The sequence below is a fragment of the Prionailurus viverrinus genome, chromosome D2, assembly GCF_022837055.1.
Source record: "Prionailurus viverrinus isolate Anna chromosome D2, UM_Priviv_1.0, whole genome shotgun sequence".
Lineage (NCBI taxonomy): Eukaryota > Metazoa > Chordata > Mammalia > Carnivora > Felidae > Prionailurus > Prionailurus viverrinus.
This window is the reverse complement of record NC_062571.1, coordinates 60,217,506-60,240,144: the sequence shown is the minus strand read 5'-3', so window position 1 is coordinate 60,240,144 and position 22,639 is coordinate 60,217,506. Positions and strand designations below refer to the sequence as shown.

The 22,639-nt window shown below is 52.2% G+C and overlaps 2 long non-coding RNA genes across 4 annotated transcripts in view; one reads left to right on the top strand and one right to left on the bottom strand.

Annotated features, from left to right (window-relative positions):
- Positions 1 to 12,945, top strand: part of LOC125147986 (uncharacterized) — a 20,160-nt gene extending 7,215 nt beyond the window's left edge. For 2 of the 3 annotated variants that reach the window (XR_007145374.1, XR_007145372.1), the window contains exon 3: positions 10,262 to 11,103. This is a non-coding gene — a long non-coding RNA (uncharacterized LOC125147986). Of the gene's footprint in view, positions 1 to 10,261; positions 11,104 to 12,726 lie in introns of those variants that run through there. The other variant, XR_007145373.1, reaches the window with a different exon arrangement.
- The window catches only part of LOC125147987 (uncharacterized), a 27,013-nt gene extending 4,374 nt beyond the window's left edge, over positions 1 to 22,639 (bottom strand). The window contains exons 1-3 of the long non-coding RNA XR_007145375.1: positions 22,509 to 22,639; positions 20,689 to 20,789; positions 10,238 to 10,405 (exon numbers count right to left, since the gene is read on the bottom strand). This is a non-coding gene — a long non-coding RNA (uncharacterized LOC125147987). The remainder of the gene's footprint in view (positions 1 to 10,237; positions 10,406 to 20,688; positions 20,790 to 22,508) is intronic.

Here is a 22,639-nt window from a genome sequence, read left to right as displayed (position 1 = left end):
TGAATCCCTCTGCACTGAATGGGGTGCTGGGGGGCGGTGTATGAATGTGGCTGAAGTGTTGAGTGTGGGGTTGTGAGATATGAAAGGGGTGTGCTGCTGCCTCTGGGGGCCATCCCAGCCCCAAGGCCAGGGAGCTGCGCTGAGCCTCTGGCATTTCCCAGGGTCCCCAGGAAGTGCTTAGCTGGGCACCTGCCTTCTCTCATAATGGATTTCCAGAAGCAGCCTCACCCGAGACCCCAGCCCCAGCCCCACCACCAGCAACTGATGGGGTGGCTCCTGATCGAGGCCTCCACCTCCCTGCCCCCACCTTTCTGGATAATGCCTTCCGAACACAGGCATCCTTTCGTTTCGCTCTTCTCCCACTCAACGTCCTCCGCACCTCCGCTGATCGGGTCTTTTGAGGTCTGGCTCATAGCGCCCTAACCACAGAAAGCTTCCCCACATGTGGCTGGGAAAGAACTCCACTGCCCAAGATGGCCCTCACATCCCTGAGGTAGGAAGCACGTCTGCGTGTCTGTCCTGCTCTAAACTGCAAGTGCCTGGAGGCGCACCAGAGTCCCAGCTTGTCCCCCAGCACTCATACACGCCCACGGGCGCTCTCAGTACCGGTGAGTCCTCCTGGTTGGTGAGCTCCGCCCAAGAGCTGTGGAGACCGGGGGGCACACGGCCATGCTTCTGAGGTCATGGCGAAGTTCACCTCCTTGCCTCCTTCACCCAGAAGCAGGACACACGGTCCTGGCCCCAAGTGGGTGTCGGGTGGGGGTGCCCTAGGGACCGAGCCATGGATTCCTAGGAGGGTGGAAGAGGACCCCCACCTCAGGGAACCGAGGGTTGCAGCAGGCTTTGGCCACCCAGTGATCGGCACTGATACTGAGACCCTGCCCCGGCAAGGACCTCTGGCCCTCAGGCTTCCTGCCTGATGTTGCCCTCCGCCTGCCCACTGAGCTCTGCCAAGCCACCCAGGTTATGCAGTCAAGGCAAGGTCCCCTAGAAATCCAACGAGGGTGGGAGCGGGCCAAAGCTGGGGCTTCAAGCTCACCGGAAGGGCTCAGTGCATCTGGCAGGGACCAGGACCCTCTGGAGGAGTAACACCAAGGACAGCGGTGTGGCTGGCGTCTCCACCCACACCCCTTTGCTCTGATCCTCAAGGCTCTGGAGAGGCGGTGGGGGTGGGGGCTCTGGGCCTGGCTGGGCATCCTGGTAGGTCACCCTGAGAGCGCTAGGCGCCAGCACTGCCCACCCTCTCAGGCCCAGGGCCAGGCCTCCGCGGCCCTTACTGTATTTCCCGGGACTTTTACTGCAGCGCCAAGATGAGCAGTGACATCCCCTCTCCCCTTTCATAAATATTGCATCTTTGCAATGCAATTACAGGAGACGGAGCGGCATGAGCATTTACTAAATAAGATTATGGGGTAATGCTAATGCAGTTTATGTCTGCGCTCTGACACCAGACAAACTCCCTATTAATAACCTCTCAATGAGGCGCGAGGCTCAGAAAGCAGAGCCTGGGGCTGCCCAGGGCTGTGCACTAGCTCGGCATGGTCACAGCATGGCCACTCCATGCTGGGGGCGGTGGGGGCTCCCGTGGCTCCCACCCTCCTCTCTGGGCCTCTTGGCTTGGAGTTCCTTCCACACTCCTTTGGAGGCAACCTTACTTACCCTCCACCCTCACGCCCCAGAGTCTTACTGCCACCCCAGCTTCCTCCACTTCCCTTCTTTTTCCTGGCTGGCACCTTACCCCTCTCTTTGGAATTCACCCTGCTGGAGAGGCCCAATCCCCCCCACCCCCTCACACCCTCACAAGGGACATGCAAGGCACATTCTTCTCTGGCTTAGAAACCACTCGCCATAGCCTATAGGAAAATCCAAGCCCTTTAGCCCACCATTCAAGGCCTTCGACTTGCGGCTTCATTGGTAGTACCCTCCCCCAATCCCCGGCTACCATTCACCATTTTGTATCAGTTGAGACAAATTCTCTCACACCTTTCCACTGACCGCCATCTCCTCAGTGCAATGCCCTGGCAACATCCATTTCTCTCCTATCCCAACCACACACACACACACACACACACACACACACACCCTACTCCCACTGTATGTTGGGTTCTGTGCTGGGCGTGCTGCCTGCTTAAGATTCTCTCTCTCCCTCTCCGTCTGCCCCTCCCTTGCTTACACATGCACATGTTCTCTCTCTCTCTCTTTCTAAAAAAAAATAAAATCCAAATCATACACATGCACATGTTCTCTCTCTCTCTCTTTCTAAAAAAAAAAAATAAAATCAAAATCAAAAATAAATGTGTAGCAGAACAGATCGACTAACTTCTCTGGCCCTTACTTTTTTTGTTTATAAAACGGGCCCAATGGGCTCTGCCTTCTACTTCAGCAAGCCATTGTCGGAATCTTCCTATCTCATTGGCTGTAGCTCTGCTTTACCATCTTTCTTACTGTATTAAAATTTGTGTAAAATGTTTCTCAGCCCTACTTGTCTGGGAGCTGTTGAAACTCAATGCTGTCGGCCCTGCTCAGCTACCCGAACCAGCCGATGAGCGCCTGGGACTAGGAGAAACCCTTCTCCTTGCCTCCTCAGTTTTCCTCCTCTTGGGGCCTCTTTAAGGTCCCGTTGAGAGGATAGGGCTAAAGCAGTAGAGACAAGTTCTGGAAAAATAGAACATCAGTGCAGCAGGAAAATGTAGGCAGGATTTCAAGGTCAAGGGAGCCAGTCCCCTGCCTCAGGCCCTGGTGCTGGCTGGTCATTAATGCAGCCCTGGGTTCTTTTTGGCCTTCAAATAAAAAGATATTTCATGCCCAAGGGCCTCAGTAATGAGGAACCAGGGAGGGGCTGGGTAGCCTGCAGGTTCAGCAAAACCTTCCCCACCTCAGAGGCCTCCCCCTCCTTCCTCCCTCCTCCTCTGTCTCTCTGAAGTCAGCGAAACCTTTCAGCAGCTTCGGGAGGAAGAAGGTTCCTTTGCCTTTGGAGCAGGGAGAGGGATGAAGGGTACCGGCACGGCCTAAAGAGGCCTCCTGGAGCCTCGCTCCTCTGCCTCCACCTCTCTACCAAGGACAAACCATCTTTACCTAGAGAGGCCAACCTTTGGGGAAAGGCTGGGGCCCAGGGCCTGGAGGATGGGAGCGGTGCAGTGCCTTACCATACTTTCCAGTCCCTCACCCCTGAGAACTGGGGCTAGCGCATACTTACCACTAACTCTAACCTGCCATTCCTGCCCTGGGCTACAAATGACTTTGCTGAGTGCTGCAAACCTGTCTGAATCTGTCTGGGGCATTTCGGACTTACCGCAACATCCCTTTGCTTATTTACGAAGCATTAGGCTTGACTCTTTTTTTCTGTTTTCCCTTTCTCTCTTACCTGTCCTGTCCAGTCTCCCTGCTGAGTGTTTTCTTAGTGCTCTTGGTCTGGGAAACTTCCTAACCAGCCCCTTTACCCAACTCGTAGGTTGTATGCACACAAACGCACATGCAAACTGAGAGGTGCGTGCAGACCTTTACTCTCAAAAACACACGAACAAAGTCCTGAGCGTAACATTAACCCCCCTCTCCCATGAAGTCCCGGATCCACCTGTGCAGACAGACATGCACCTGCGCTGTCCCCACTGAAATGCCGTCTCCCACTGTCTCCCATGCAGAGAAGTATACAGCCACATAGGTTAGCATGTTCATGCAAACACAAATACTCAACCAATCAACATGCCAAGCACAGTTTCTGAAGTTGGTGCTGCCATTGAATCTTCCAGAGTTTGCCGGGGATCAAACTCTGGAAGATTTGATATCTATTTCATTCTTTATTTTGTTAAGTTTATTTTTGAGAGAGAGAGAGAGAGAGAGAGAGAGAGAGAGAGCTCGAGTGAGCGAGGGGCAGCGAGAGAGGGAGAGAGAAAGAATCCCACGCAGGCTCCCAACTGTCAGTGCAGAGCCCAAAGTGGGACTCAAGCTCACCCGATAAGGGGCTTGGACTCACAAACCATGAGATCATGACCTGAGCCGAAGGTGGATGCTTAACCAACTGAGCCACCCAGGCACCCAGGAAGTGCCTTCTTTTATCCTGGGTGGGAACTCGGTATATCTAGGATAATATATGCTCAAGGGTATCTGGGGCTTGTAGAATTGTATGGCGGTATTGGTAAAAACCACTCCCCACAAGGTACCTGAGCTATGAGTCATTCCGGAGGACCTGAAAAAGTAGGAGGAGCACACATCTGAACAGAGGGATGTGGTCTACTCATTGGAATCCGAACCTGTCCATCATGTGCACTCTGTAAATCAGGTGCGGATCCTGAGACAGGAAGTCGGAAGGAACCCGGTGGGCGGGCTCCACAGGGCGTGGACTTTGAAACAGGAAAGGAAGGAGCTATCTGGGCCTCTCTCAGGGAGTGGCCCTGAGTTCCAAGAAGCACAAGGTAAAGCTAGCACTTATCTTGGGGGTGACTACTTAGGCCCTGGTGAAGCCAGGCCTCACCGTGGCCAGGAAAAGTAGTGGAGCTGTACCAAAAGGGTTTGTTTCCACCTCAGCGTACGTGAAGAAGGCCACTCGTGGCAAAGAAAAATGGACTAGGGTAAAAGGTGGGGGCTTCAGGAGGCTGGGGAGGAGGGAAGTATAATGGAAAGACCAAAGACACTGATGTTGGAACAGGATTCAAATTGTCCCCGTGCTCCACTAGCCGTGTGGTTTGGGGCAACATGTTTAGCCTCTCTGATCTTCGGTTTACTCCTCCATAAAGTGAAGATACGCCACCTACTTTGTTTGATTGTGGTGAAGAATAAAGGAGATGAAAATACCTAAAAGTGCTCAGCCCAATGGCTGGCACAGGGCAGGATCCAACGGATGGGGGCTGTATGTGAGAAGAAAGTAGTTAGAAGGCCAATGTAAGAAAGACTGAAACGCAGGACCAGAAGGTTTAGGGCCTTCCTTTCCTGAAGGGGATTGGGCTGCTGGGGCCAAGGCAGGACCCAGAAAAAGAAGGGTGGCTTCAAGTTGAAGTGCCTGTACCTGGTCAAGTGAGCAGAGCACAGTGGTTAATAATCCAATGCCAGACGGCCCGAGTTCAAGTTCTTCTAGCTATAAGACCTACAGCCAATTTCTTTATGGCTTGATTTCTTTATAAAACGAGCATCATAATAATAACAGGATCTAGCAGGGTGCCTGGGTGGCTCAGGTGGTTAAGCGTCTGACTCTCGATTTCTGTTCGGGTCACATCTCAGTTTTGTGAGATCGAGCCCCACATGGGGCTCTGCACTGACAGTGAGAAGCCTTGCTTGGGATTCTCTCCCTCCCTCCCTCCCTGACCCTCCCTCTGTTCACATATGCGTGTGTGCCTGCTCTCTCTCAAAACAAATAAATAAACGTTTAAAATAATAACAACAATAACAATAACACCTATCTTGTGAACTTGATCTGAGAAGTAAATGAGTTATTACTTGTAAAGTGCTTAGAATGGTACCTGACACAGAATAAATGCCCTACGAATGTATGCTCAGTCAATAGAAACAAACCAGGCTCACGTGCTGACGGGGAACCTGGTCCCGGGGACTCGGTGGGGCAGGCCACACACCAGAGGCAGCCTGCCTCTTTGGCTGCATGATCAGTGATCTTCAGAACCCTGTGCTTTCGAACTCCTGTTTTTGTCCTCCCGTGGCTGTGGTTTGTTTACTTTAGGAACAGGTTACCCTTTTAAGTTTTCAAGGTGCTTGAGGGTTTGTTAAGGGAAGAGTAGACATTTCTTTATATGTTGCTGGTGGTGCTGTAAATTAATCCCGTCCTCCTCGAGTGATGTAAAAACCATGATACTGTTCATATCCTTTGATCAGATAATCCCACTTTTGGGACCATATCCCAGGGAAATAAAAAAAGCAATTTGTACAAAGATGTTCATAGGAGCACCATTCATAACAGCTCAACCTTGGAAGCAGCCCAAACACCCAACACGAGGGTAATGGTTAAGCCAGCTAGAAAGCTGCTTCACAAAGGAATAGCACACAGCCATTAAACTGCTAACGAGGGCGCAGGTAAGGAGTGGGACGTGCCGTATTCCTAGGGGAAGATGCCAAACTGTAAAAATGTCAGAACTCCCTAAGAAAATGTACAGGCTCAATGTCCTACTAATCAAAAATCAAAGCAGACATTTTCTTATATTAAAAGAAAAAAAGATTCCGACATTCACATGAAAGAGTAAATAGGTGGACATATCAAATGTTTCTTTTTTTTTTGTTATTTTTTAGTGTTTATTTTTGAGAGACAGAGACAGAGCGTGAGCGGGGGAGGGGCAGAGAGAAGAGGGAGACACAGACTCTGAAGCAGCCTCCAGACTCTGAGCTGTCGGCACAGAGCCTGATGCGGGGCTCGAACCCGTGAACCGGGAGATCATGACCTGAGTCGAAGTCAGACGCTCAACCCACTGAGCCAGCCCCCCGGGTGCCCCATGAATACCTTCTGATCTGACTCCTGAACCTGGCCCTGCTGAACTTCCCTGCCTCCAAACCAGACTGAGACACCTCCTACCAACTCCCTAGAGGCCAGACTGCCTGGGTTCCAATTTCAGTTCTCCACTTAAAAACTGGGCGATCTTGGACCAGTAGCTTAACCTCTCTAGATCTCAGTTTTCTTATCTGGAAGGTGGAATAAGAGTAGTACTTATATAGAGAATTATTGCCCTGATTTAATCAGTCAACTTACGGAAACCCAGAGAACAGTGTCTGGCCTAGAGTAACATCTCAGTAACAGTTGGTCATTCTTTGGGTTGGGTTTGGGGGAACTCTAAAGGGAGGAGGCAGAAAACTGTTTAATTTCTCTGATGCTTATGTCTTCCGGGTCTCTGGTTGGTTGTGAAGCCTAGGGCACCTGGCTTTCTCCTTCATCTCAGCTGACGAAGCAAGAGAGTCTTAGCCAAGAGGGGGCCCTCTGTGCAGACCAAGAATCCAGTGCTGACACACAGGGCTCAGCTGCCTCAGATTCTTCCAGCCTGCGTGCCCTCCCTACCCCAGCCGGGGAGTTTAGCCCTGTCCTGCCCCCAGGGACTAAGACCAAGTCAAGTCTCTGTCATGGATTTGGGGAAAATGGGCTTTGTGCTTAGGGGATAAAGAAGGGCCAGGTTCTGAGCGCTTGGCTGCAGGCGATGTCTCACTGACCGGAGGGAACTCCCCCAGCCGAGGACTGGCCCCCATGCCGGCTCTGACCTCCTTTTGCTCAGCTTCCTCCACAGATCACTCCCTCCAACTGAAGACTGGAGCTCCCGCCAGAAGTTTCCAGGCTTGCAGGAAAATGGGGGTGCTTTTCTTGAACTCTCTCTGTGTATTTGTCTTGCTAAGTCAGGCCCAGATGGGGTGATAGGGCTGGGAGGTGGAGTGGGTCTATTTTCTGTCATCTTTCCCTATACGTCCCTCACACACAAACCTGGGAGTGTCCTCATCTTGTGGTGAAAATTTTGTTCATTGCCCTGTTTGACTACACTTGATCTTAGCCAAAAGGCCAAGAAGCAATGTTTATTGCTCTGTTTTCATGTTATCGTCACTTTTGTTGTAATTAGCCAAGGTGAGACTTCCCAGAATCGACTTAGTGGCCACTTAGTGGCCCCTAGGAGGAGCAAAGGAAGTGACTACTGGGTCTGTACAGGATAGAGAGACATGAGGGCAGGGATCTTTGAGAGCCAGATTGAAAAACACTTTCTTCTTCTAGGGACTAGACCAGGTGAACCTTTAGTAGCCAAGGTGGCTACAGAATGAAGTGAGTGTCAGCCCTAGGGAAGGGGGGTTGCCCAAAGGGTCAACTGCAAAGAGTAAACAAGGAGGAGGCCTGGAAAGGGCTGAGGATCCTTCCTGACTCCCCAGTGAGACCAGCCCCACGTATGTGCTCGAAGAGTTTTGAACCCACACAGAGTCGGGAGGTTGACTACCAAGAAACCTTCCTGCCTTCACCTAGCCATGCGTGTATTCACTTATCTATCCATGTAGCCCACTTCGCTGACCTTTGTTCTAAGCCAGGCACCGTGCCTGCTATGTGAGAGCTAGGCAGGCCCCTTGGGAAAGGGGTTGGGGGGCCTGGGGGGCAGGCCCAGCAAGTCCCTTACTTCTGTCAAAGCCAGAACCAACCACTTCTCAACCTTTCTGGGATTCCAGTGACTCTGTAGTTTGTCTGTGTTTGTTTGTTTTGTTTGTTTTTTGTTTCTGCTCATCCCTGTTTGCCTGTAGTTCCTGGTGATTAGAAAAACAAGCAGGGCAAAGCCTTAAACATGAGAAAGGGGACCTGTGCTTGTTTCAGAGTCCAGGAGCGGAAGAGGCCTGGGAGGGAGAACCCGAAGTCAGAGCCTTCTTCCCCATCCCACCCTCCCCAGTGTCCCCCACCCCACCTCCTTCCAGATCCCCGGTTCCTCTCTCTACACCCCTTTAAACATCCCCCGGCATCGCACAGTTTCTCATGTCCCCTCTCCCTCCCCCTCTGGAGTCTGGCTTTGAGCCTTGGGTGCTGGAGGACTTGGGCTGGGCCTGAGCACCACCCCCCCCCCCCCCCCATGATCATTCGTCCTGGGATGAGCCCTGGCCTCCAGGGGTCAAAGGTGGCAGCTTTATTTACTCCCAGTCAAGCTCTCACTGCTCGGGTGCTTTCATCATTTTGTTATAATGGAAACAGCCCGATGGCCACAGGCGCCTTGGGAGACCGTCAGCCACCTCCCTTCTCCCCCCAGCCTCCAGACACACAGACACTTGTATCCCTCCAATAAGGGCTCGGATTTCTCAGCAAAGTACAGCTTTGCTCTTACGACAGTTTTCAGCTGTCGGCGTGATCACATTCCTCTGTCTGTTTAGAGCCTGTGCCGGAGAGGCTGGGGGGCTGGCCCGCGTGTGAGAGTGGGCATGAGTGTGCGAAATGGGTACGGTGCGCGGGTCTGAGAGTGCGTGGCGTGAGTGTGTGTTTGTGTGTGAGAACTTGCACGAGTGTGTGGACGCGTGAGGTTCTGGGTGTATTTGTGTACACGTGTGTGTGTGTGTGTGTGTGTGTGTGTGTGTGACAGTCACGTAGGTGAGCCTAACGGGAATGCGCATATGTGCGTGAGAGCCCGGGCATGTCCGTGCTGTGCGTGTGCATGCTTGTAGCAGAACCTTATTCACATAAGCCGGCCCGTGTGCCAGCTCTTACAAGTGTGTGTGCATCTCCACGTGCAAATATCGTTTAAGGATGTGTCTGCACAACATGGATAGATCTCAGAACTATAATGCTGGGCAACAGAAGACAGACAAAGAAGGTAACATACTCTGTGATTCCATTCATATAAAGTGTAAAAACAGGAAAATCCATGTTTGGGGTAAGAAGCCGGAACAGAGTATTGTGCCTGGAAAGGGGGCCTGAGGGCATTCCTGGGTACTAATGATATTGTACTTTTTTTAAATTCATTTTTAAAAAAATATTTTTTAACGTTTATTTATTTTTGAGACAGAGAGAGACAGAGCATGAACGGGGGAGGGGCAGAGAGAGAGGGAGACACAGAATCCGAAACAGGCTCCAGGCTCTGAGCGGTCAGCACTGAGCCCGACGCGGGGCTCGAACTCACGGACCGCGAGATCACGACCTGAGCCGAAGTCGGACGCTTAACCGACTGAGCCACCCAGGCGCCCCTTTAAATTCATTTTTGAGAGAGACAGAGATAGCGTGAGTGGGGGAGAGGCAGAGAGAGGGAGAGAGAGAGAGAATCCCAAGCCGGCTCCACACTATCAGCCCAGAGTCCGACGATGGGCTCGAGCTCACGAAACCACGAGATCATGACCTGAGCCGAAACCAAGAGTGGGATGCTTAACCGACTGAGCCACCCAGGTGCCCCAATAATATTCTACTTTTTGATCGGGATGCTGTTTACATGTATACATGTATGTGTCCGCTTTGTGGAAATTCACTGACCCCTATACTCATATATAATGAGAAATCATAAAGTACATATATAATTTTACTGGCTGAATATGTTATAATTCAGTGAAACATTGGTCCAAGAATATCTAACCTGAAGACCGTCCCCTGCACACCCCCCCGGCGTCCCTCCCACATGCCTGCGTTGCTCACCTTCTCCAACTGGCCCCTCGGCCTGCTTTCCCCCCTCACCCCCCCCCCCCCCACTGGCCTGGCACACACACTGTCTGTTTGTGTAAGAGGCCTATGTCTCTGGGTTACCGAGATGCCTGCTCGGATCCCAGCTCACCTCTGGGCTTCTCCCCACAGCCCTCCTTTTCACTCCCATCTCACCTCTTGGTCTCTCCCCGAACTCAGTGACTCCCTTGGAAGGCAGTGTCCCTGAAGGCAGAGCGAAGATGACGGAAGATTTGGCTTCACCCTCCGGGAGCCCCCAAGCTGACGTTCTGGGTCTGGACAGGCCTCCAGCGTGCACACCAGTGTGGAAGGTCAGCCACGCTCCTGCAGGACAAACGACACATGGGAGGGAGTGGGTGACCGCAAGGCATTAGTTAAGGACGGCCTTTTATGAAGGAAAAACCTTGAAGGTCTCTCTCTGAAGACCCCAAAGGTGAGCCTTGGCTGCACTATTTAAGCTCCCAGAATCTGGCTCGTTAATCTGTAAAGGGAGAGAAAGCACTCTGGTTTCCAGCACCGTCCCTGTGATTATCTGTGCCTGAGTGTCTCTTTGTGTACAGGACTGTGTGCACATGCCCGCAGGTGAGGCGTGTGACTGTGGGTATGCTTGTGCCTGTGTCACCAGATGGGGTCCTGTAAGATTTCATAGGGAGTGTGCTCCTGTTCCATGCAGGAGGCAGGATAATCGCATTCCAAATCACTTTGCCCCGTGATTCTCACAAACACGTCCCTGCCACATGTCTCAATTTGGGGTTCAGAACTTCTGATAGAAATCAGAGCCGGGACATAGGGTCTACACTGGGAAGGGGGTTATGGCTCCAGAGAAGAGGGGGAGCCTGGCTCAACTCTCTCATCTTTCTCCAGGTTGGGTTTATTCACTCCCTCCCAAGCTGGCGCCTGGCATGGCACCCTGAGAAACCTGGCCCTGTCAGCTCCTTCCCTGGCCCAGGGCCCTCCCCCAAGTCAGAGCTCCTCCCACCCTCTCCCAAACCTGCTCAACCCGCCTGGCAGGCCAGCGTCTCCCAGAGGTGCCTCTGGTGCCCCCTGGGCGGGGGGGTGGGGGGGGCGGTGGGCAACAGGCATCCCACCATCATCAGGAGAGCCAGCAAGAGTAGCAGCAATGGGGTAGGTGGGAGGGTAGGCTGACCCCTTCGGGAGGGGTTGGGGAAATTAGGCTGCCAGAAATTGCCTCAATCCTTCTCCTGACCTGAGCTCGCTGCGCCCCCTCCCCCATGGTCCCTGGTCCCTCTTTCCTGCCGGCCAGAATTTTCCCGCTCTTCACCACCCACCCTCAAGGGCTCGGTCCTCCCTGCTGGCTCAGCTAACATCCAATCTGAATGACCCAGGGGGGCAAATGGGGCATTGGCCTGGAATGTCCTAGAAGCACAGAAAGCATGAGAGCTAGATGTGAGTCATCCCATCCCTCTCCAGGGCCCCCTTGAGGACAGGCCTGGGCTCTGGATCTCAGGATCAGCAAGCACCCTAGATCCCTGCAGTAGGTGTGTACAAACAGACCGGAAGGGGAGACCTACCCAGCCGTCCCCCCTTCCTTGATGGAAGACAGGCTGAGACGGTGGCTCTTCTTTTAAGAGGCTCTTCTTTTAAAGAACAATTTGTTGAACACTTACTATGTGCCAGGGGCTGTTCAAAGAGTTTTATAGAACTCAGCTCATTTTAACCTTCGTAGCAATCCTATAGAGCAGCTACATTCCTTATCCCCCTTTTAAAGATAGGAAGACTGAGGCATGGAGAGGTCGCATAACTTGGTCAAGATCGTATCTCCAGTAAACAGAGGATTTAAGATTCAAACTCAGGCAACAGGGCTGCTAAGCCTGTGCTGTTAACCATCCCCTTATAACATTTGCATAATTACCCTTAAGTATATACACACCCCCTCATACTTAGGCCGTCTCACATACATAATTGTGCATAGAAACATATCATTACCCAGACGCTAATCACACCTAACATCTATACAGCAATTTATTTACAAATCGCTTTTACACCTAGATACAATGCCCACTGAAAGAGGGATTGTTGCCCTCTTAACCGTTAACAGACGTCAATTAAGGCTGCCACTTACTGACTCAACTTACCACTAACTGGCTCGGTTATTTGGCTGGAAGCGGTTTATCCTCTCTTTCTTTCTTTCTTTCTTTTTTTTTTAATTTTTTTTAACGTTTATTTATTTTTGGGACAGAGAGAGACAGAGCATGAACGGGGGAGGGGCAGAGAGAGAGGGAGACACAGAGTCAGAAGCAGGCTCCAGGCTCCGAACCATCAGCCCAGAGCCTGACGCGGGGCTCGAACTCACGGACCGCGAGATCGTGACCTGAGCCGAAGTCGGACGCTTAACCGACTGCGCCACCCAGGCGCCCCTCTTTTTTTTTAAACCAAAGTAAAATAGGCTCAGTAGGAAAATTAAAACAGGGCAACGGGAATAACGCGAAAAGTAGAAGATCCCCCCCCCCCCTTTTCCTCCCGATATTTCTGTTTCCAGAGGTAACTGCTGCTGACAGTTTCTTTGTAACCCCTCTGGAAATGGTCAGTGCACATGTAAGTAAACAGTATTGGAGATTCTATTTGGCTTCAAATCCTTGCAACGTCTCACTTGCGAAGAAGCCCTGATTCTCCTCCTTTTACAGATGGAACTCGAAAGCAGGTGGCTCTCCGAAGTCACTCAGGTGTTGAGTGGAGAAGTTTGCTGCCCATCCAAGTTTTCCTGGTCTGGAACCTGATCCAGGTCTGGTGTCGTCACTGGTTCCTGGTTCCTGGTCTGGTGTCGTCATCGTCATCTTCTTTTCTCCTCCTCCTCCTTCTTTCTTCTTTCTTCTTCTTCTTCTCCTTCTCCTCCTCCTCCTTCTTCCTTTCCTTTTTTTTTTTTTAATGTTTATTTATTTTTGAGAAAGAGAGAGTGTGCATGCAGGCGAAAGGCAGAGAAAGAGGGGGCCAGAGGATCCAAAGTAGGCTCTGGGCTGACAGCAGACAGCCCAACGTGGGGCTTGATCTCATGAATGACACTATCATGACCTGAGCCAAAGTCAGATGTTTATCCGACTGAGGCACCCAGACGCCCTGGAACCTGTGTCTTCTACACCCTCTGCCCCAGGGTTCCTTGCCTCCTCCATCTCACGCTGGCACCGCGATGGGCCAGCTGAGGTGAGAGCCCCCTCATTCCCATGGGCAGGCCGGGACTCTGCTGCTCTGTGCTTTTAGGGCAGGGTGGCCCCCTCTGACGACTCAATCTAGGAGAGAACTTGCTGATGGGAAGGGCAAGGAGCAGGCCCAGGAACTTGACTGAGATGACCGTGGGGTCCACATCCGCGGAAGGGCCCATCCCAGGATGCCCTCTGGGGTCCGTATTGGGTTTCGCTGAGGCCTTGAGGGTTACAGAGAACTACAGGCCTCAGTGCCTGCAGGACCTCCCAGACAGGGACACAGGATCGGGGAGGAAAGTGGTCCGGGGCTCCCAGGGAGGAGAGGGACATTTAGATGAGAACTCCAGCCCTCCAGAGGGAAGAGGCCGAGCAGGAGCAAAGACAGTACTGTTGCTCCTGGCTGTGAGGAGAGGCTCTGGAAGGCCCTGCCCCCTGGGTAAGCTTTCAGAACGACTCCCAGACCCGTCCTCAAGTCCTCTTTTGTACAGAGACTTCAGGTTGGGGCCTTAGGAGATGTGAGTTGCCAAGGTCCAGCCATAGTCGCTGAGGCCTCGGAGGAGACTCTCCCAAGGGACTGGGTGCAGGGGGCATCTGACCCTGGCCGCCTGGGCTGTCCCTGCCTGGGCCTGCATGCCTCAGGCCTGCGTCCCAGTTCTCACACTCCCTATCCTCACACGGAGTGTAGACAATGGGCCAGGCTGGCACCTACCCCTTCCCAGTCCTCGTGGGACGCTCTTTGGGACAGGATCCTCAGTGAGGTGCTCCTTCCTATCTGTCCAAGACGGAGCTTATATCAGGGATCCCTGAGGCCAGTACTCGGAAGGGAGAGCAGTCTCGACGAGGCTTGTGAAAGCCCGAGGAGAGGCTGAAGGTGGACCCATCTCTCTGCAATTTCTGGGCCAGACTGACTCCAAGGGACCAGGTAAGCCTGCCCGAGGGCTCAACCCTCTCCCTCGGCACACGGCAGAGGTCCCCAGGTCCCTGTTACCCCCAGGAATCATGTCCACGTGCCTTAACGTGGACTTATTACTCGTGAAGTCCCACAGCTCTGATGTGTACCAGGTGGACATTTGTGGGACAGCCCGCTTCTATCTGTTGATAGTGACAGTGCTGGACTGGGGGTCTGAGGACATGGGTCTGTTCCCAGCTTGCCTTCTAACTGACTTAAGTGCCTGGGACAAGTCACTTCCCCACTCAGCCTCAGTTTGCCCATCTGTGAAATGTGAGAGCTGGACCGAGTTTGGAATCGTGGAAATCCGGGAATGAGCTGGCGTGAGTGGGGTTGGCAGGGGGAGTTCTGCTCGTCGAATTGAGGAGGATCTCTGTCTAGGGAGCTGGGGAGCACTGTGCAAGGTGGGGACCCCTAAAAGGATATTATTGGTCATGAGGAAAGAATGTACGTGTGTGTGCCATCGGTGTGTTTATAAGTGTGCATGCGATGTGCATATATGTACACCGGAGCATGAGTACATGTGTAGGCGAGCATGTGTTCGCGTGTGTACGTGTGTGTGTGTGTGTGTGTAGCAGCTAATTGATCCCTCCCTCCCAGCTGGGGTGGGGGAAGGGGCCAAGAAGGCACTCACTCATTAGGAGGCAGCTAATGGGCCCAAATGGCCGTGTCAGCAAAGGCTGAGCTCAGATGAGCTTCCTCCCGGAGGGGGGCAGGGGAGAGATGTGAAATAGGAAAGAGCGGGGAGAAGAAAGCAAAGAAGAGGGAGAGAAAGAAGGGGAAAGGATGAAGCTTGCTTTCCCAGGGGGAACTGTAACGTTTGCCGGGGGCCTCACTTGGGCCCCGTCAATAAATACTCCCACCTGCTTGGAGAAAACGCTCCAGTACCCGAGAAGGGGAGGGGGAGAAACGGGATAGGGGACGGTGGAGGAAAGCGCGCCTATGTTCCTGTGCCCCAGGCACAGTATGTTCACGGACCCGCCCATGCCTATCGTGCACGCCTATCCATGCACGCAGGAGCCACGTGCTCACCCAGGGACACACCCCTCGGGCACAAACTGAGCACACAAAAGGGCAGGTGCATGTGTGCATGAGGGTGTATATGCGCATTCACCCCAGGATGCTGGCTCTGTGTTAGGTGTGAGGGAGATCAAAGTGAAGAGGACAGGTCCCTGCCCCCTGGGGGCAGACATTTCAGTGGGGGTCCATGCTAATGAAACAGACCATCATGTGGTTTGACACAGGTACACAAAGGTGGACTTCTCAGGACCCCGGGGGGATCACCTGCCATTCCTTTGCCTGGGGCCATTTTCATACTGAGGGGTGGGAAAGGGGGAACCAAGGCCAAAGTCTGTACCTCAGTCAGCTAAGCCCTAGGAGGATGTGACCCTCGTGTCACATCCATTTCCCCCACACCCTTCCTTCACCACACCAGACCGTTGCCATTGCTTACAAAATCTCTCACTTTCAAATTGTGAAAACACTAGCTGCATGCATTGATAATAGCAAATCAGATTCATAGTCTGGATACCTGGCCGGGGAATTCTCTAAACTTGACTTTACAAGAGGATTATTTCTATCTTGCACCATTTACAAACTAGATTCCAGAGGAAATAAAAATCTGATTCTTAAAATGTTAGAAGACAATATGAGCTAAAATGAAATAATTTCACATTAGAGAAGGCTGTTTAAAATAAGACACAGGGGCGCCTCGGTGGCTCAGTCAGTTAAGCGTCAGACTTTGGCTCAGGTCATGATCTCGCGGTTCATGGGTTCAAGCCCCATGTCGGGCTCTGTGCTGACAGCTGAGAGCCTGGAGCCTGCTTCAAGTTCTGTGTCTCCGTCTCTCTCTGCAGCCTCCCTTGCTCGCCCTCTGTCTCTCTCTGTCTCTCTCAAAAATAAATAAACATTAAAGAAAATTTAAAATAAGACACAAACTATAACAGCCATCAAGAAAAGCATTGAAAAATATTCATCTAAATTTAAAACTGCTTTCTGATAAAATATTGAAAATGACATAGAGAGAAAAGCAACCAAAGCATAACAAATACTAATATGCAGCATAACGAATACTAATACACCAATAGGAAAAAGATTTTAAGAACCTACTTGAAAAATGGGCAAAGTATATGAACAGGCAGTTTATACAAGAAATACACAATATCCAATAAACTTAATAAAATATGTTCGACATTAGAGCGATGCAATCATAATTAGGAAAATGTAAATTAGAACAAAGATAAGATTTATTTCTGCTTGATCCATTAGATTAGCAAAACTCAGAAGACTGCTATTATCCAATACTGGAGAGAGTGTATGTAAAGTGGGTTGTCTCATCAGCAACTGGAAGCACCATAAATTGCTCCAGTCCAGTCTTTTGGGAAGGTACTTTGGCAGTTTCTATTAAAATTAACAAGGCCCATCTTTGTCTTAGCAGCTCTATTTCTAGATATCCATTATCCTAACGAAATACTCATGTCTGTCCACAGAACCACATACCAGGGAGTTCACTGAGCATTTTTAATAACAATGAAAAGCTGGAACTAACCTCCCGGTCCACTGGTGGGGCAATGGCTAAACTAAATAACAATGGCAACCTGTGCTATGGAATGCTTAGTATGTCGCAGTTAAAACTAATGAGGCAGATCTATAGGTATTGAGTCAGGACATCTCTGTGCCATATTTTTTTCCGAACCATATTTTTTTAAAAATAGAAACCTAGCTTATTTTTAGTGTTTATTTATGTGTGTGTGTGCGCGCGCGCGTGTGTGTGTGTGTGTGTGTGTGAGAGAGAGAGAGAGACAGACAGACAGAGACAGAGAGAGAGAGACAAGCGTGACCAAGGGAGGGGCAGAGAGAAAGGGAGACACAGGCTCCAGGCTCTGAGCTGTCAGCACAGAGTCTGACATGGGTTTGAACCCACGAACGGTGAGATCATGACCTGAGCCGAAGTTGGACGTTTAACTGACTGAGCCACCTGGGCGCCCCCCCCCTCCCAAGCCATATTTTTAACTAGAAAATCAAATTGCAGAAAAATAATGTGTACACAAAGCTAAAAACACACCCCAAAAATCTGTATGTTTTTTCATGTAAAATATTTACATATACATGTAAACTCATAGGAAATTGTCTAGAAGGATACCTAGTAAACTGACCACAGTAGTGATCTCTGGGGAGGGTTCTGGAATCTGAAAGGGTGCTTCATAGTTATTTCTTACAACAGGAATGTATCCAGGCCGCCTGGCTGGCTCAGTCACTAGAGCGTGCAACTCTTGATCTCGGGGTCTTGAGTTTGAGCCCCACATTGGGTATAGAGCTTATTTAATAAAAAAAATAAATAATGAATGGACAAAAGAATGCGTCCATGGCTTACTTTTGAAATTTAAAATAAAAAGTTAACTGAAGGCATTTTGAATGACTTCCTGAATGACGGGGGCAGCAGTGAGACCCGACATACACACGCGAGGAGGCACCAAGAGTTATTATCCATTGAATGAAGAGTGGAGATCCTCTCTGGAAGCCATGATGCCTTGGCAGATGTCACAAGGATTCACCTTCCATTCCACTCCTGGGATGTTAACATTGGGGAGCTGTCCAGACTGACTGGCTAGAACCCCTCATTTTACAGAGGTGAGAGAGATGGCCGGGGCCCTAGCCAGAGCTGCAGAAAGATCACAAAAGGTTAATGGAAGGCAGAGGGTGGCAATTTGACCGTACACCTGTTTGACTCGTCATTTGTTGTCTCCGAGACAGATCCAGGCCCGGGGGCTCCTGGATGTCGCCACAGGCACTGCCTTTTGTCCCAGCGATTCAAAACAAATATTGAGTGATGATTGGTGCTAACAGTCACTCCCAGCAGCCTTCTGCAGTTGATAGGATCTTGCCTTGCACATGTCCTCATTTGTTCTCGTCATGGCTCTGAAAGGTGGATAGCCCCAGATGCACCAGGGCTCTCTAGCTTAGCGAGCTTGAGCACATGCCTCAACATTTTTGCCTCTGTTTCTTCATCCATAAAATAGCAATAATATGAGAATCTCGCTTGAGGATGTGGCGAACATACACTGAGATAATACACAGAAAGGCCTTGGTTTGGGCCCCAGCATTTTCTTAGCTCTCACTAATACGCTGAAGGCGCTGATGGCACACATTTATGGTGGGATGGCCCTTCCGCCCAGGTAAGCACGACTTAATCTCGGGTTTAGTGCACACTTGCACTACAGAAGGAGCTACGTCAGAGAAAAGTGTGACGGCAGCCTGGGAACTCCGGAGGAGCACCTGAGGCCGGGAGAGGATGAGCCGGTCTCCAGCTGCCAACAGGGAGAAATAAACCCCCAAACAGGAAAACAAGCCCCGTGTCTTTAGAGTGGATGGTCTGAGAGGCAGTCAGAACTCATTGTCGGGGGAGGGCGAGGGGGAGGGCTGTGGTCAAGGGCAAGACGGGGCCAGTATGCCAAGCAAAGATGCCAGGAGGATGGCCGGGGACAGGTTTTAGGGGTACTTAGGATCCACAGTGAGAGTCAGCCAGATAGGATCCACAAGCCAGGGTGGGTCTGGATTTCCCTTCCTCGGGGCTTTTGGGTCTAGAAGGAGCCAGAGAGGGATAAAGTAGAGGGCCGAGGGACTCAGAAGGCTGAATACCCAAAGCAGTCTCCAAGTCTTCTTGGCAACGGCTGATAGGGGACATCCAGAGTCATCCAAGGTCAAGGAGAGGGGCTCTCTGAGACAGTTCCATAACATTTTCCAGGCTGCTTCCTGTTGCCTCTCCCCAACTCTTGTCCCACAGGAGCCTAAGGCCAAACAGTTACCAGACTGTGGGGGCAGCCAGTGTGGAAGGAAGCGGCCTAGCCCAGCTGAGGTGTGGGGCGCTCTCGTTCGCCAACTGCCCGTCCAGGGGCCGCTCTCGAGCTTCCTCCCCCTCCCCCTCCCTCCACATCCACCTGATCATGAAACCCTCCCTAGGATTTCTAACGTCTCCCTTCCTTCTCCCTGCTTTCCCTGCCCAGGCCACCACCTTCCGCCTGGACAGAGGCAATGGCCTCCTCGCTGCTGTCCCACCCTCCCATCCACCGCTCGTGGCCACAAGAATAATCCTCCTAAATTATCTATCTGAACAAACTACGCCTCTGATAAAATCAAAAACAACAATACCCTTCAGTGATTCCTCATTGCCCTGGAGGCCAAGTTCAAGTTCAAGGTCCTTATCAGGGTTGGTGAGGTCCCTGCTCTCCTCTGTGGTGTCATCGCTTATCATTCACCATCTCATAATTTATGCTCTGGCTGGATGGGACCGCGGGCTCTCACCTCAGGACCACTGAACCAGAATCTGCGTTGGAACCAGCTCCCTAGGTGATTCTCACGCACATCAAAGTCTGAGAAGACAGCTCTAGGCTCGTGTGTCCCAAATTCTCTGATAATTAGAATCTCCTGGGATGTTTATTAAAAATGCAAATCCCTGGGTCCCACCCTAGCCCAGCCAAATCAGAAGTTCCATGGGAGAGGCCTGGGAAGCTGTGTATTTAACAAGCCTCTCAAGTGACTCTCTTCGTCAGGGAAGTTTAGGAATCATTATCGGTGGTTCTCAATCTTGGCTGCACATGCGAATCACATGAGGGAGCTTTAAATCTATATAACCGATTGGGGGTTGTTTTCTGGGGTGCAGCCTGGCTGGGACCCAGAGCCTCCCTGTATGGGCTGTGGCCGTGGGATAACATCCCACTGCAGCTTGGAACCGACTGGGGTGAGAGCAGGGAGAGAGGCGGAGGGTGGAGAGAGCGCGCTGGCTTCCGAGGATCACAAACGGCACTGGAGCCTCAGGATTACTCCGGAAGAAGGTTTTCTCCCCACGTGCAGGTACAGAAACAGACTCAGAGAAGTCACGTGTCCATAGCCACAGAGCTGATCAATGGCAGAGCTTGGGCTCTGGGTCTTCTGGGATTTTCCCTCTGAGATACACAGGCAGTGACTGCCTTCCCCACTCACGTTTGCGCTGTCACACCCAAGCACAATCATTTACACTCAGAAGCACCCACACATGTACGCAGACACACGCCTACACACAGTCACACACATGCACACCGTCAGTCCTCCAGCATGCACACTCACGGACACGGACACAAATGCATCCATACCCGCTCTGATGAGCCCCTGGCGGCTCTCCCTCTTTCCCAGAGGCCGACTCTCTAATCTTCACCTGGACCTCATTCAAAGTGTGTATTGAGGGGTAGGTTTGGGCCTCAGAGGAGTGGCAGGGAAGCAGATGTCTGGCCCCAACAGCCCACCTCTCATCCCTCCGCCTTACGAATCGTGCCTCCAGCCCTGGGTCAAGGGGCTGACTGTGTTTGGGCACAAACACAGTTCATTCTTGAACGACCGAGAAGCCAGAATGGAGATCAGGATAGAAATCCACCATCAACCAGAGCCCCCTCAGGCCGTTCTGAGCCTGGAGCGAAATCCTGGGGCTCAGAAGTCAGACCGAATTGGGGTTTGAATCCTGTTCTTACCACTTCCTAGTGGCGTGGCTTCCAACAATTCACTTCCACGTCTCTAAGTCTCAGCTTCCTGGTCCGTAAAGCAGGGCTGTGAGTTCTGCCTTCTTGCAGCACTGATAGGAAAAGCAAATTGCAAGGGCGTCTGGCACAACACATGGAAAGCATTCCATCCATTGAAGCTGTTTTTCACTATCCTTGCTATTATCGTCATCAAATATCATCATTATTACAAACGCCCCCGCGGGTGGCCCGTTGAGGAGATCAGCCAACGGGCAGATGGGCTGAGGTGGCCTTTCCAGGGCAGAGCAGAAGGGCAAGGGTAGGGGTAAAACAGGTCGTGGGGCAGAAGCTAGAGAGGGCCGTGAGGGGGCTCCTTCCGGGCGGGAGCAGGTACAGCCGGAGAGGGTGTCGAGCATGGACCCAGCTGTGTCCCCCGGTTCATAGGGCACTTCCTGCCCTATCAGAGAGGCAGAAGGGAGCTGGGGGCCCTTCCCTAGGCTTCAGTGCCTGGTATCCCATCCCTCTGAAGCTCTAGATAGAAACCAGGGTCTACCCATCAGCAGTGGGTATCCTCCTCTTTATCTCTGCTATCAGTGCCTCGAGCCAGCACCACCTCCTGCTTACCATTGCTCCCCGAGAAGCTTCGCTGCATTCTCCAGGCACCCCGGGGAGGCTTAGAGGGTCAGGAGTTTTCTCCTTCACGGAGAGTCAGACTGGGAAGCATTTTCTGCTAATTGACCTTGAGGTGGGAAATTGAGACACAGGACCCCAATCCGAGCCACAGGGAGAATTCAAAAAAGCTGGGGCTGGAATCCTTGACTTTTACTTCCTCCCCCAGACAGTGACCGCCAGGGCTGGGAGGGGATAAAAAGGTCACCCCGGGCCGGCCTGAACTGAAGGGTCAAGATCTCCATCTTCTGGAGGTAAGGCCAGATTTAGCCAGTAGCTGGGGAGCGGCAAGACTTTTCCAAGGCACCCCCAGGCCTCTGCCAAATAAGACGGAAGGGAAGCCGAGATGGGTTGGAGGGGGGGGGGGGTATTGCACTGAGACCGGTACTGCCCTCTCTGTGGCCGGAGCCCAGCCGAGGAGGCCAATTACCCACGAGCCCCTGCTCCCCAGGGCCCCATCACCAGGAGCTCTCATCACCTCCAGGCCCAAGCGGATCCCCCTTTATCAGCCCCCCTGGCACCAGCCTGTCTGAGCCTCCCGCACCTCTGACGCCCAGGACATTTGTTTTGGTATCTGTGGTGACTGTGGTCAGAACATAATTGGAGCTGAAACACCCACTCGGACCCCCTGAAGGATAAACAAGCTAGGCTGGGGCAGCCCTGGAACCGACGTGAAGACAGACATAAAGACAGTGGGCTGAGGAAGCCAGGCAAGCTGGGTGTGGAAGGCCAGGCGGGGAAGGGAGAGGGCCCAGGTGGGGAGACAGCCATGGGCCTGCATGCATCCAGGGCAGGGAAGTCAGGGCCCAGGTGCACCTGCGAAAGCCTCCCCACCCCCAGCCCGCCCGGGTCCGTGGCTGATCCTCAGGAAACTCTGGGCCTAACCAGGGTTTCCCCAGCCTCCAAGGAAGTCCGCTGTGCAGACTAGAAGCTAGCTAACAGTTCCGTTCCCTGGACCCTGTCCCCACAGCCTGCAGCTCAGTGGGTCTTCAGGCCCAGGAGTCACGCTTGGAAAAACACTGGCCTTCATTGAGGGGGACGTCTTGACCTTCCCTTCAGGGAACCTGAGAGCAGGAGACTGGGCCCTGCCTGGGGCTGGGAGTTCCCAGCCAGACCCAAAGGCCCCACAGCCACGAGGGGCACTCCAGGATCCCAGCTAATACCTGCAGAGAGCTGGGGGGAGGAGATGACGGCAAGGACAGCTAGGCAAGATCTGCCAAGGAGACGGATGGTTCCAGCTGTTTTCCTGGGGCTCTAGTTGAGGCAGCTGGGGCTAAAGGAGGCCTGGCTGTCC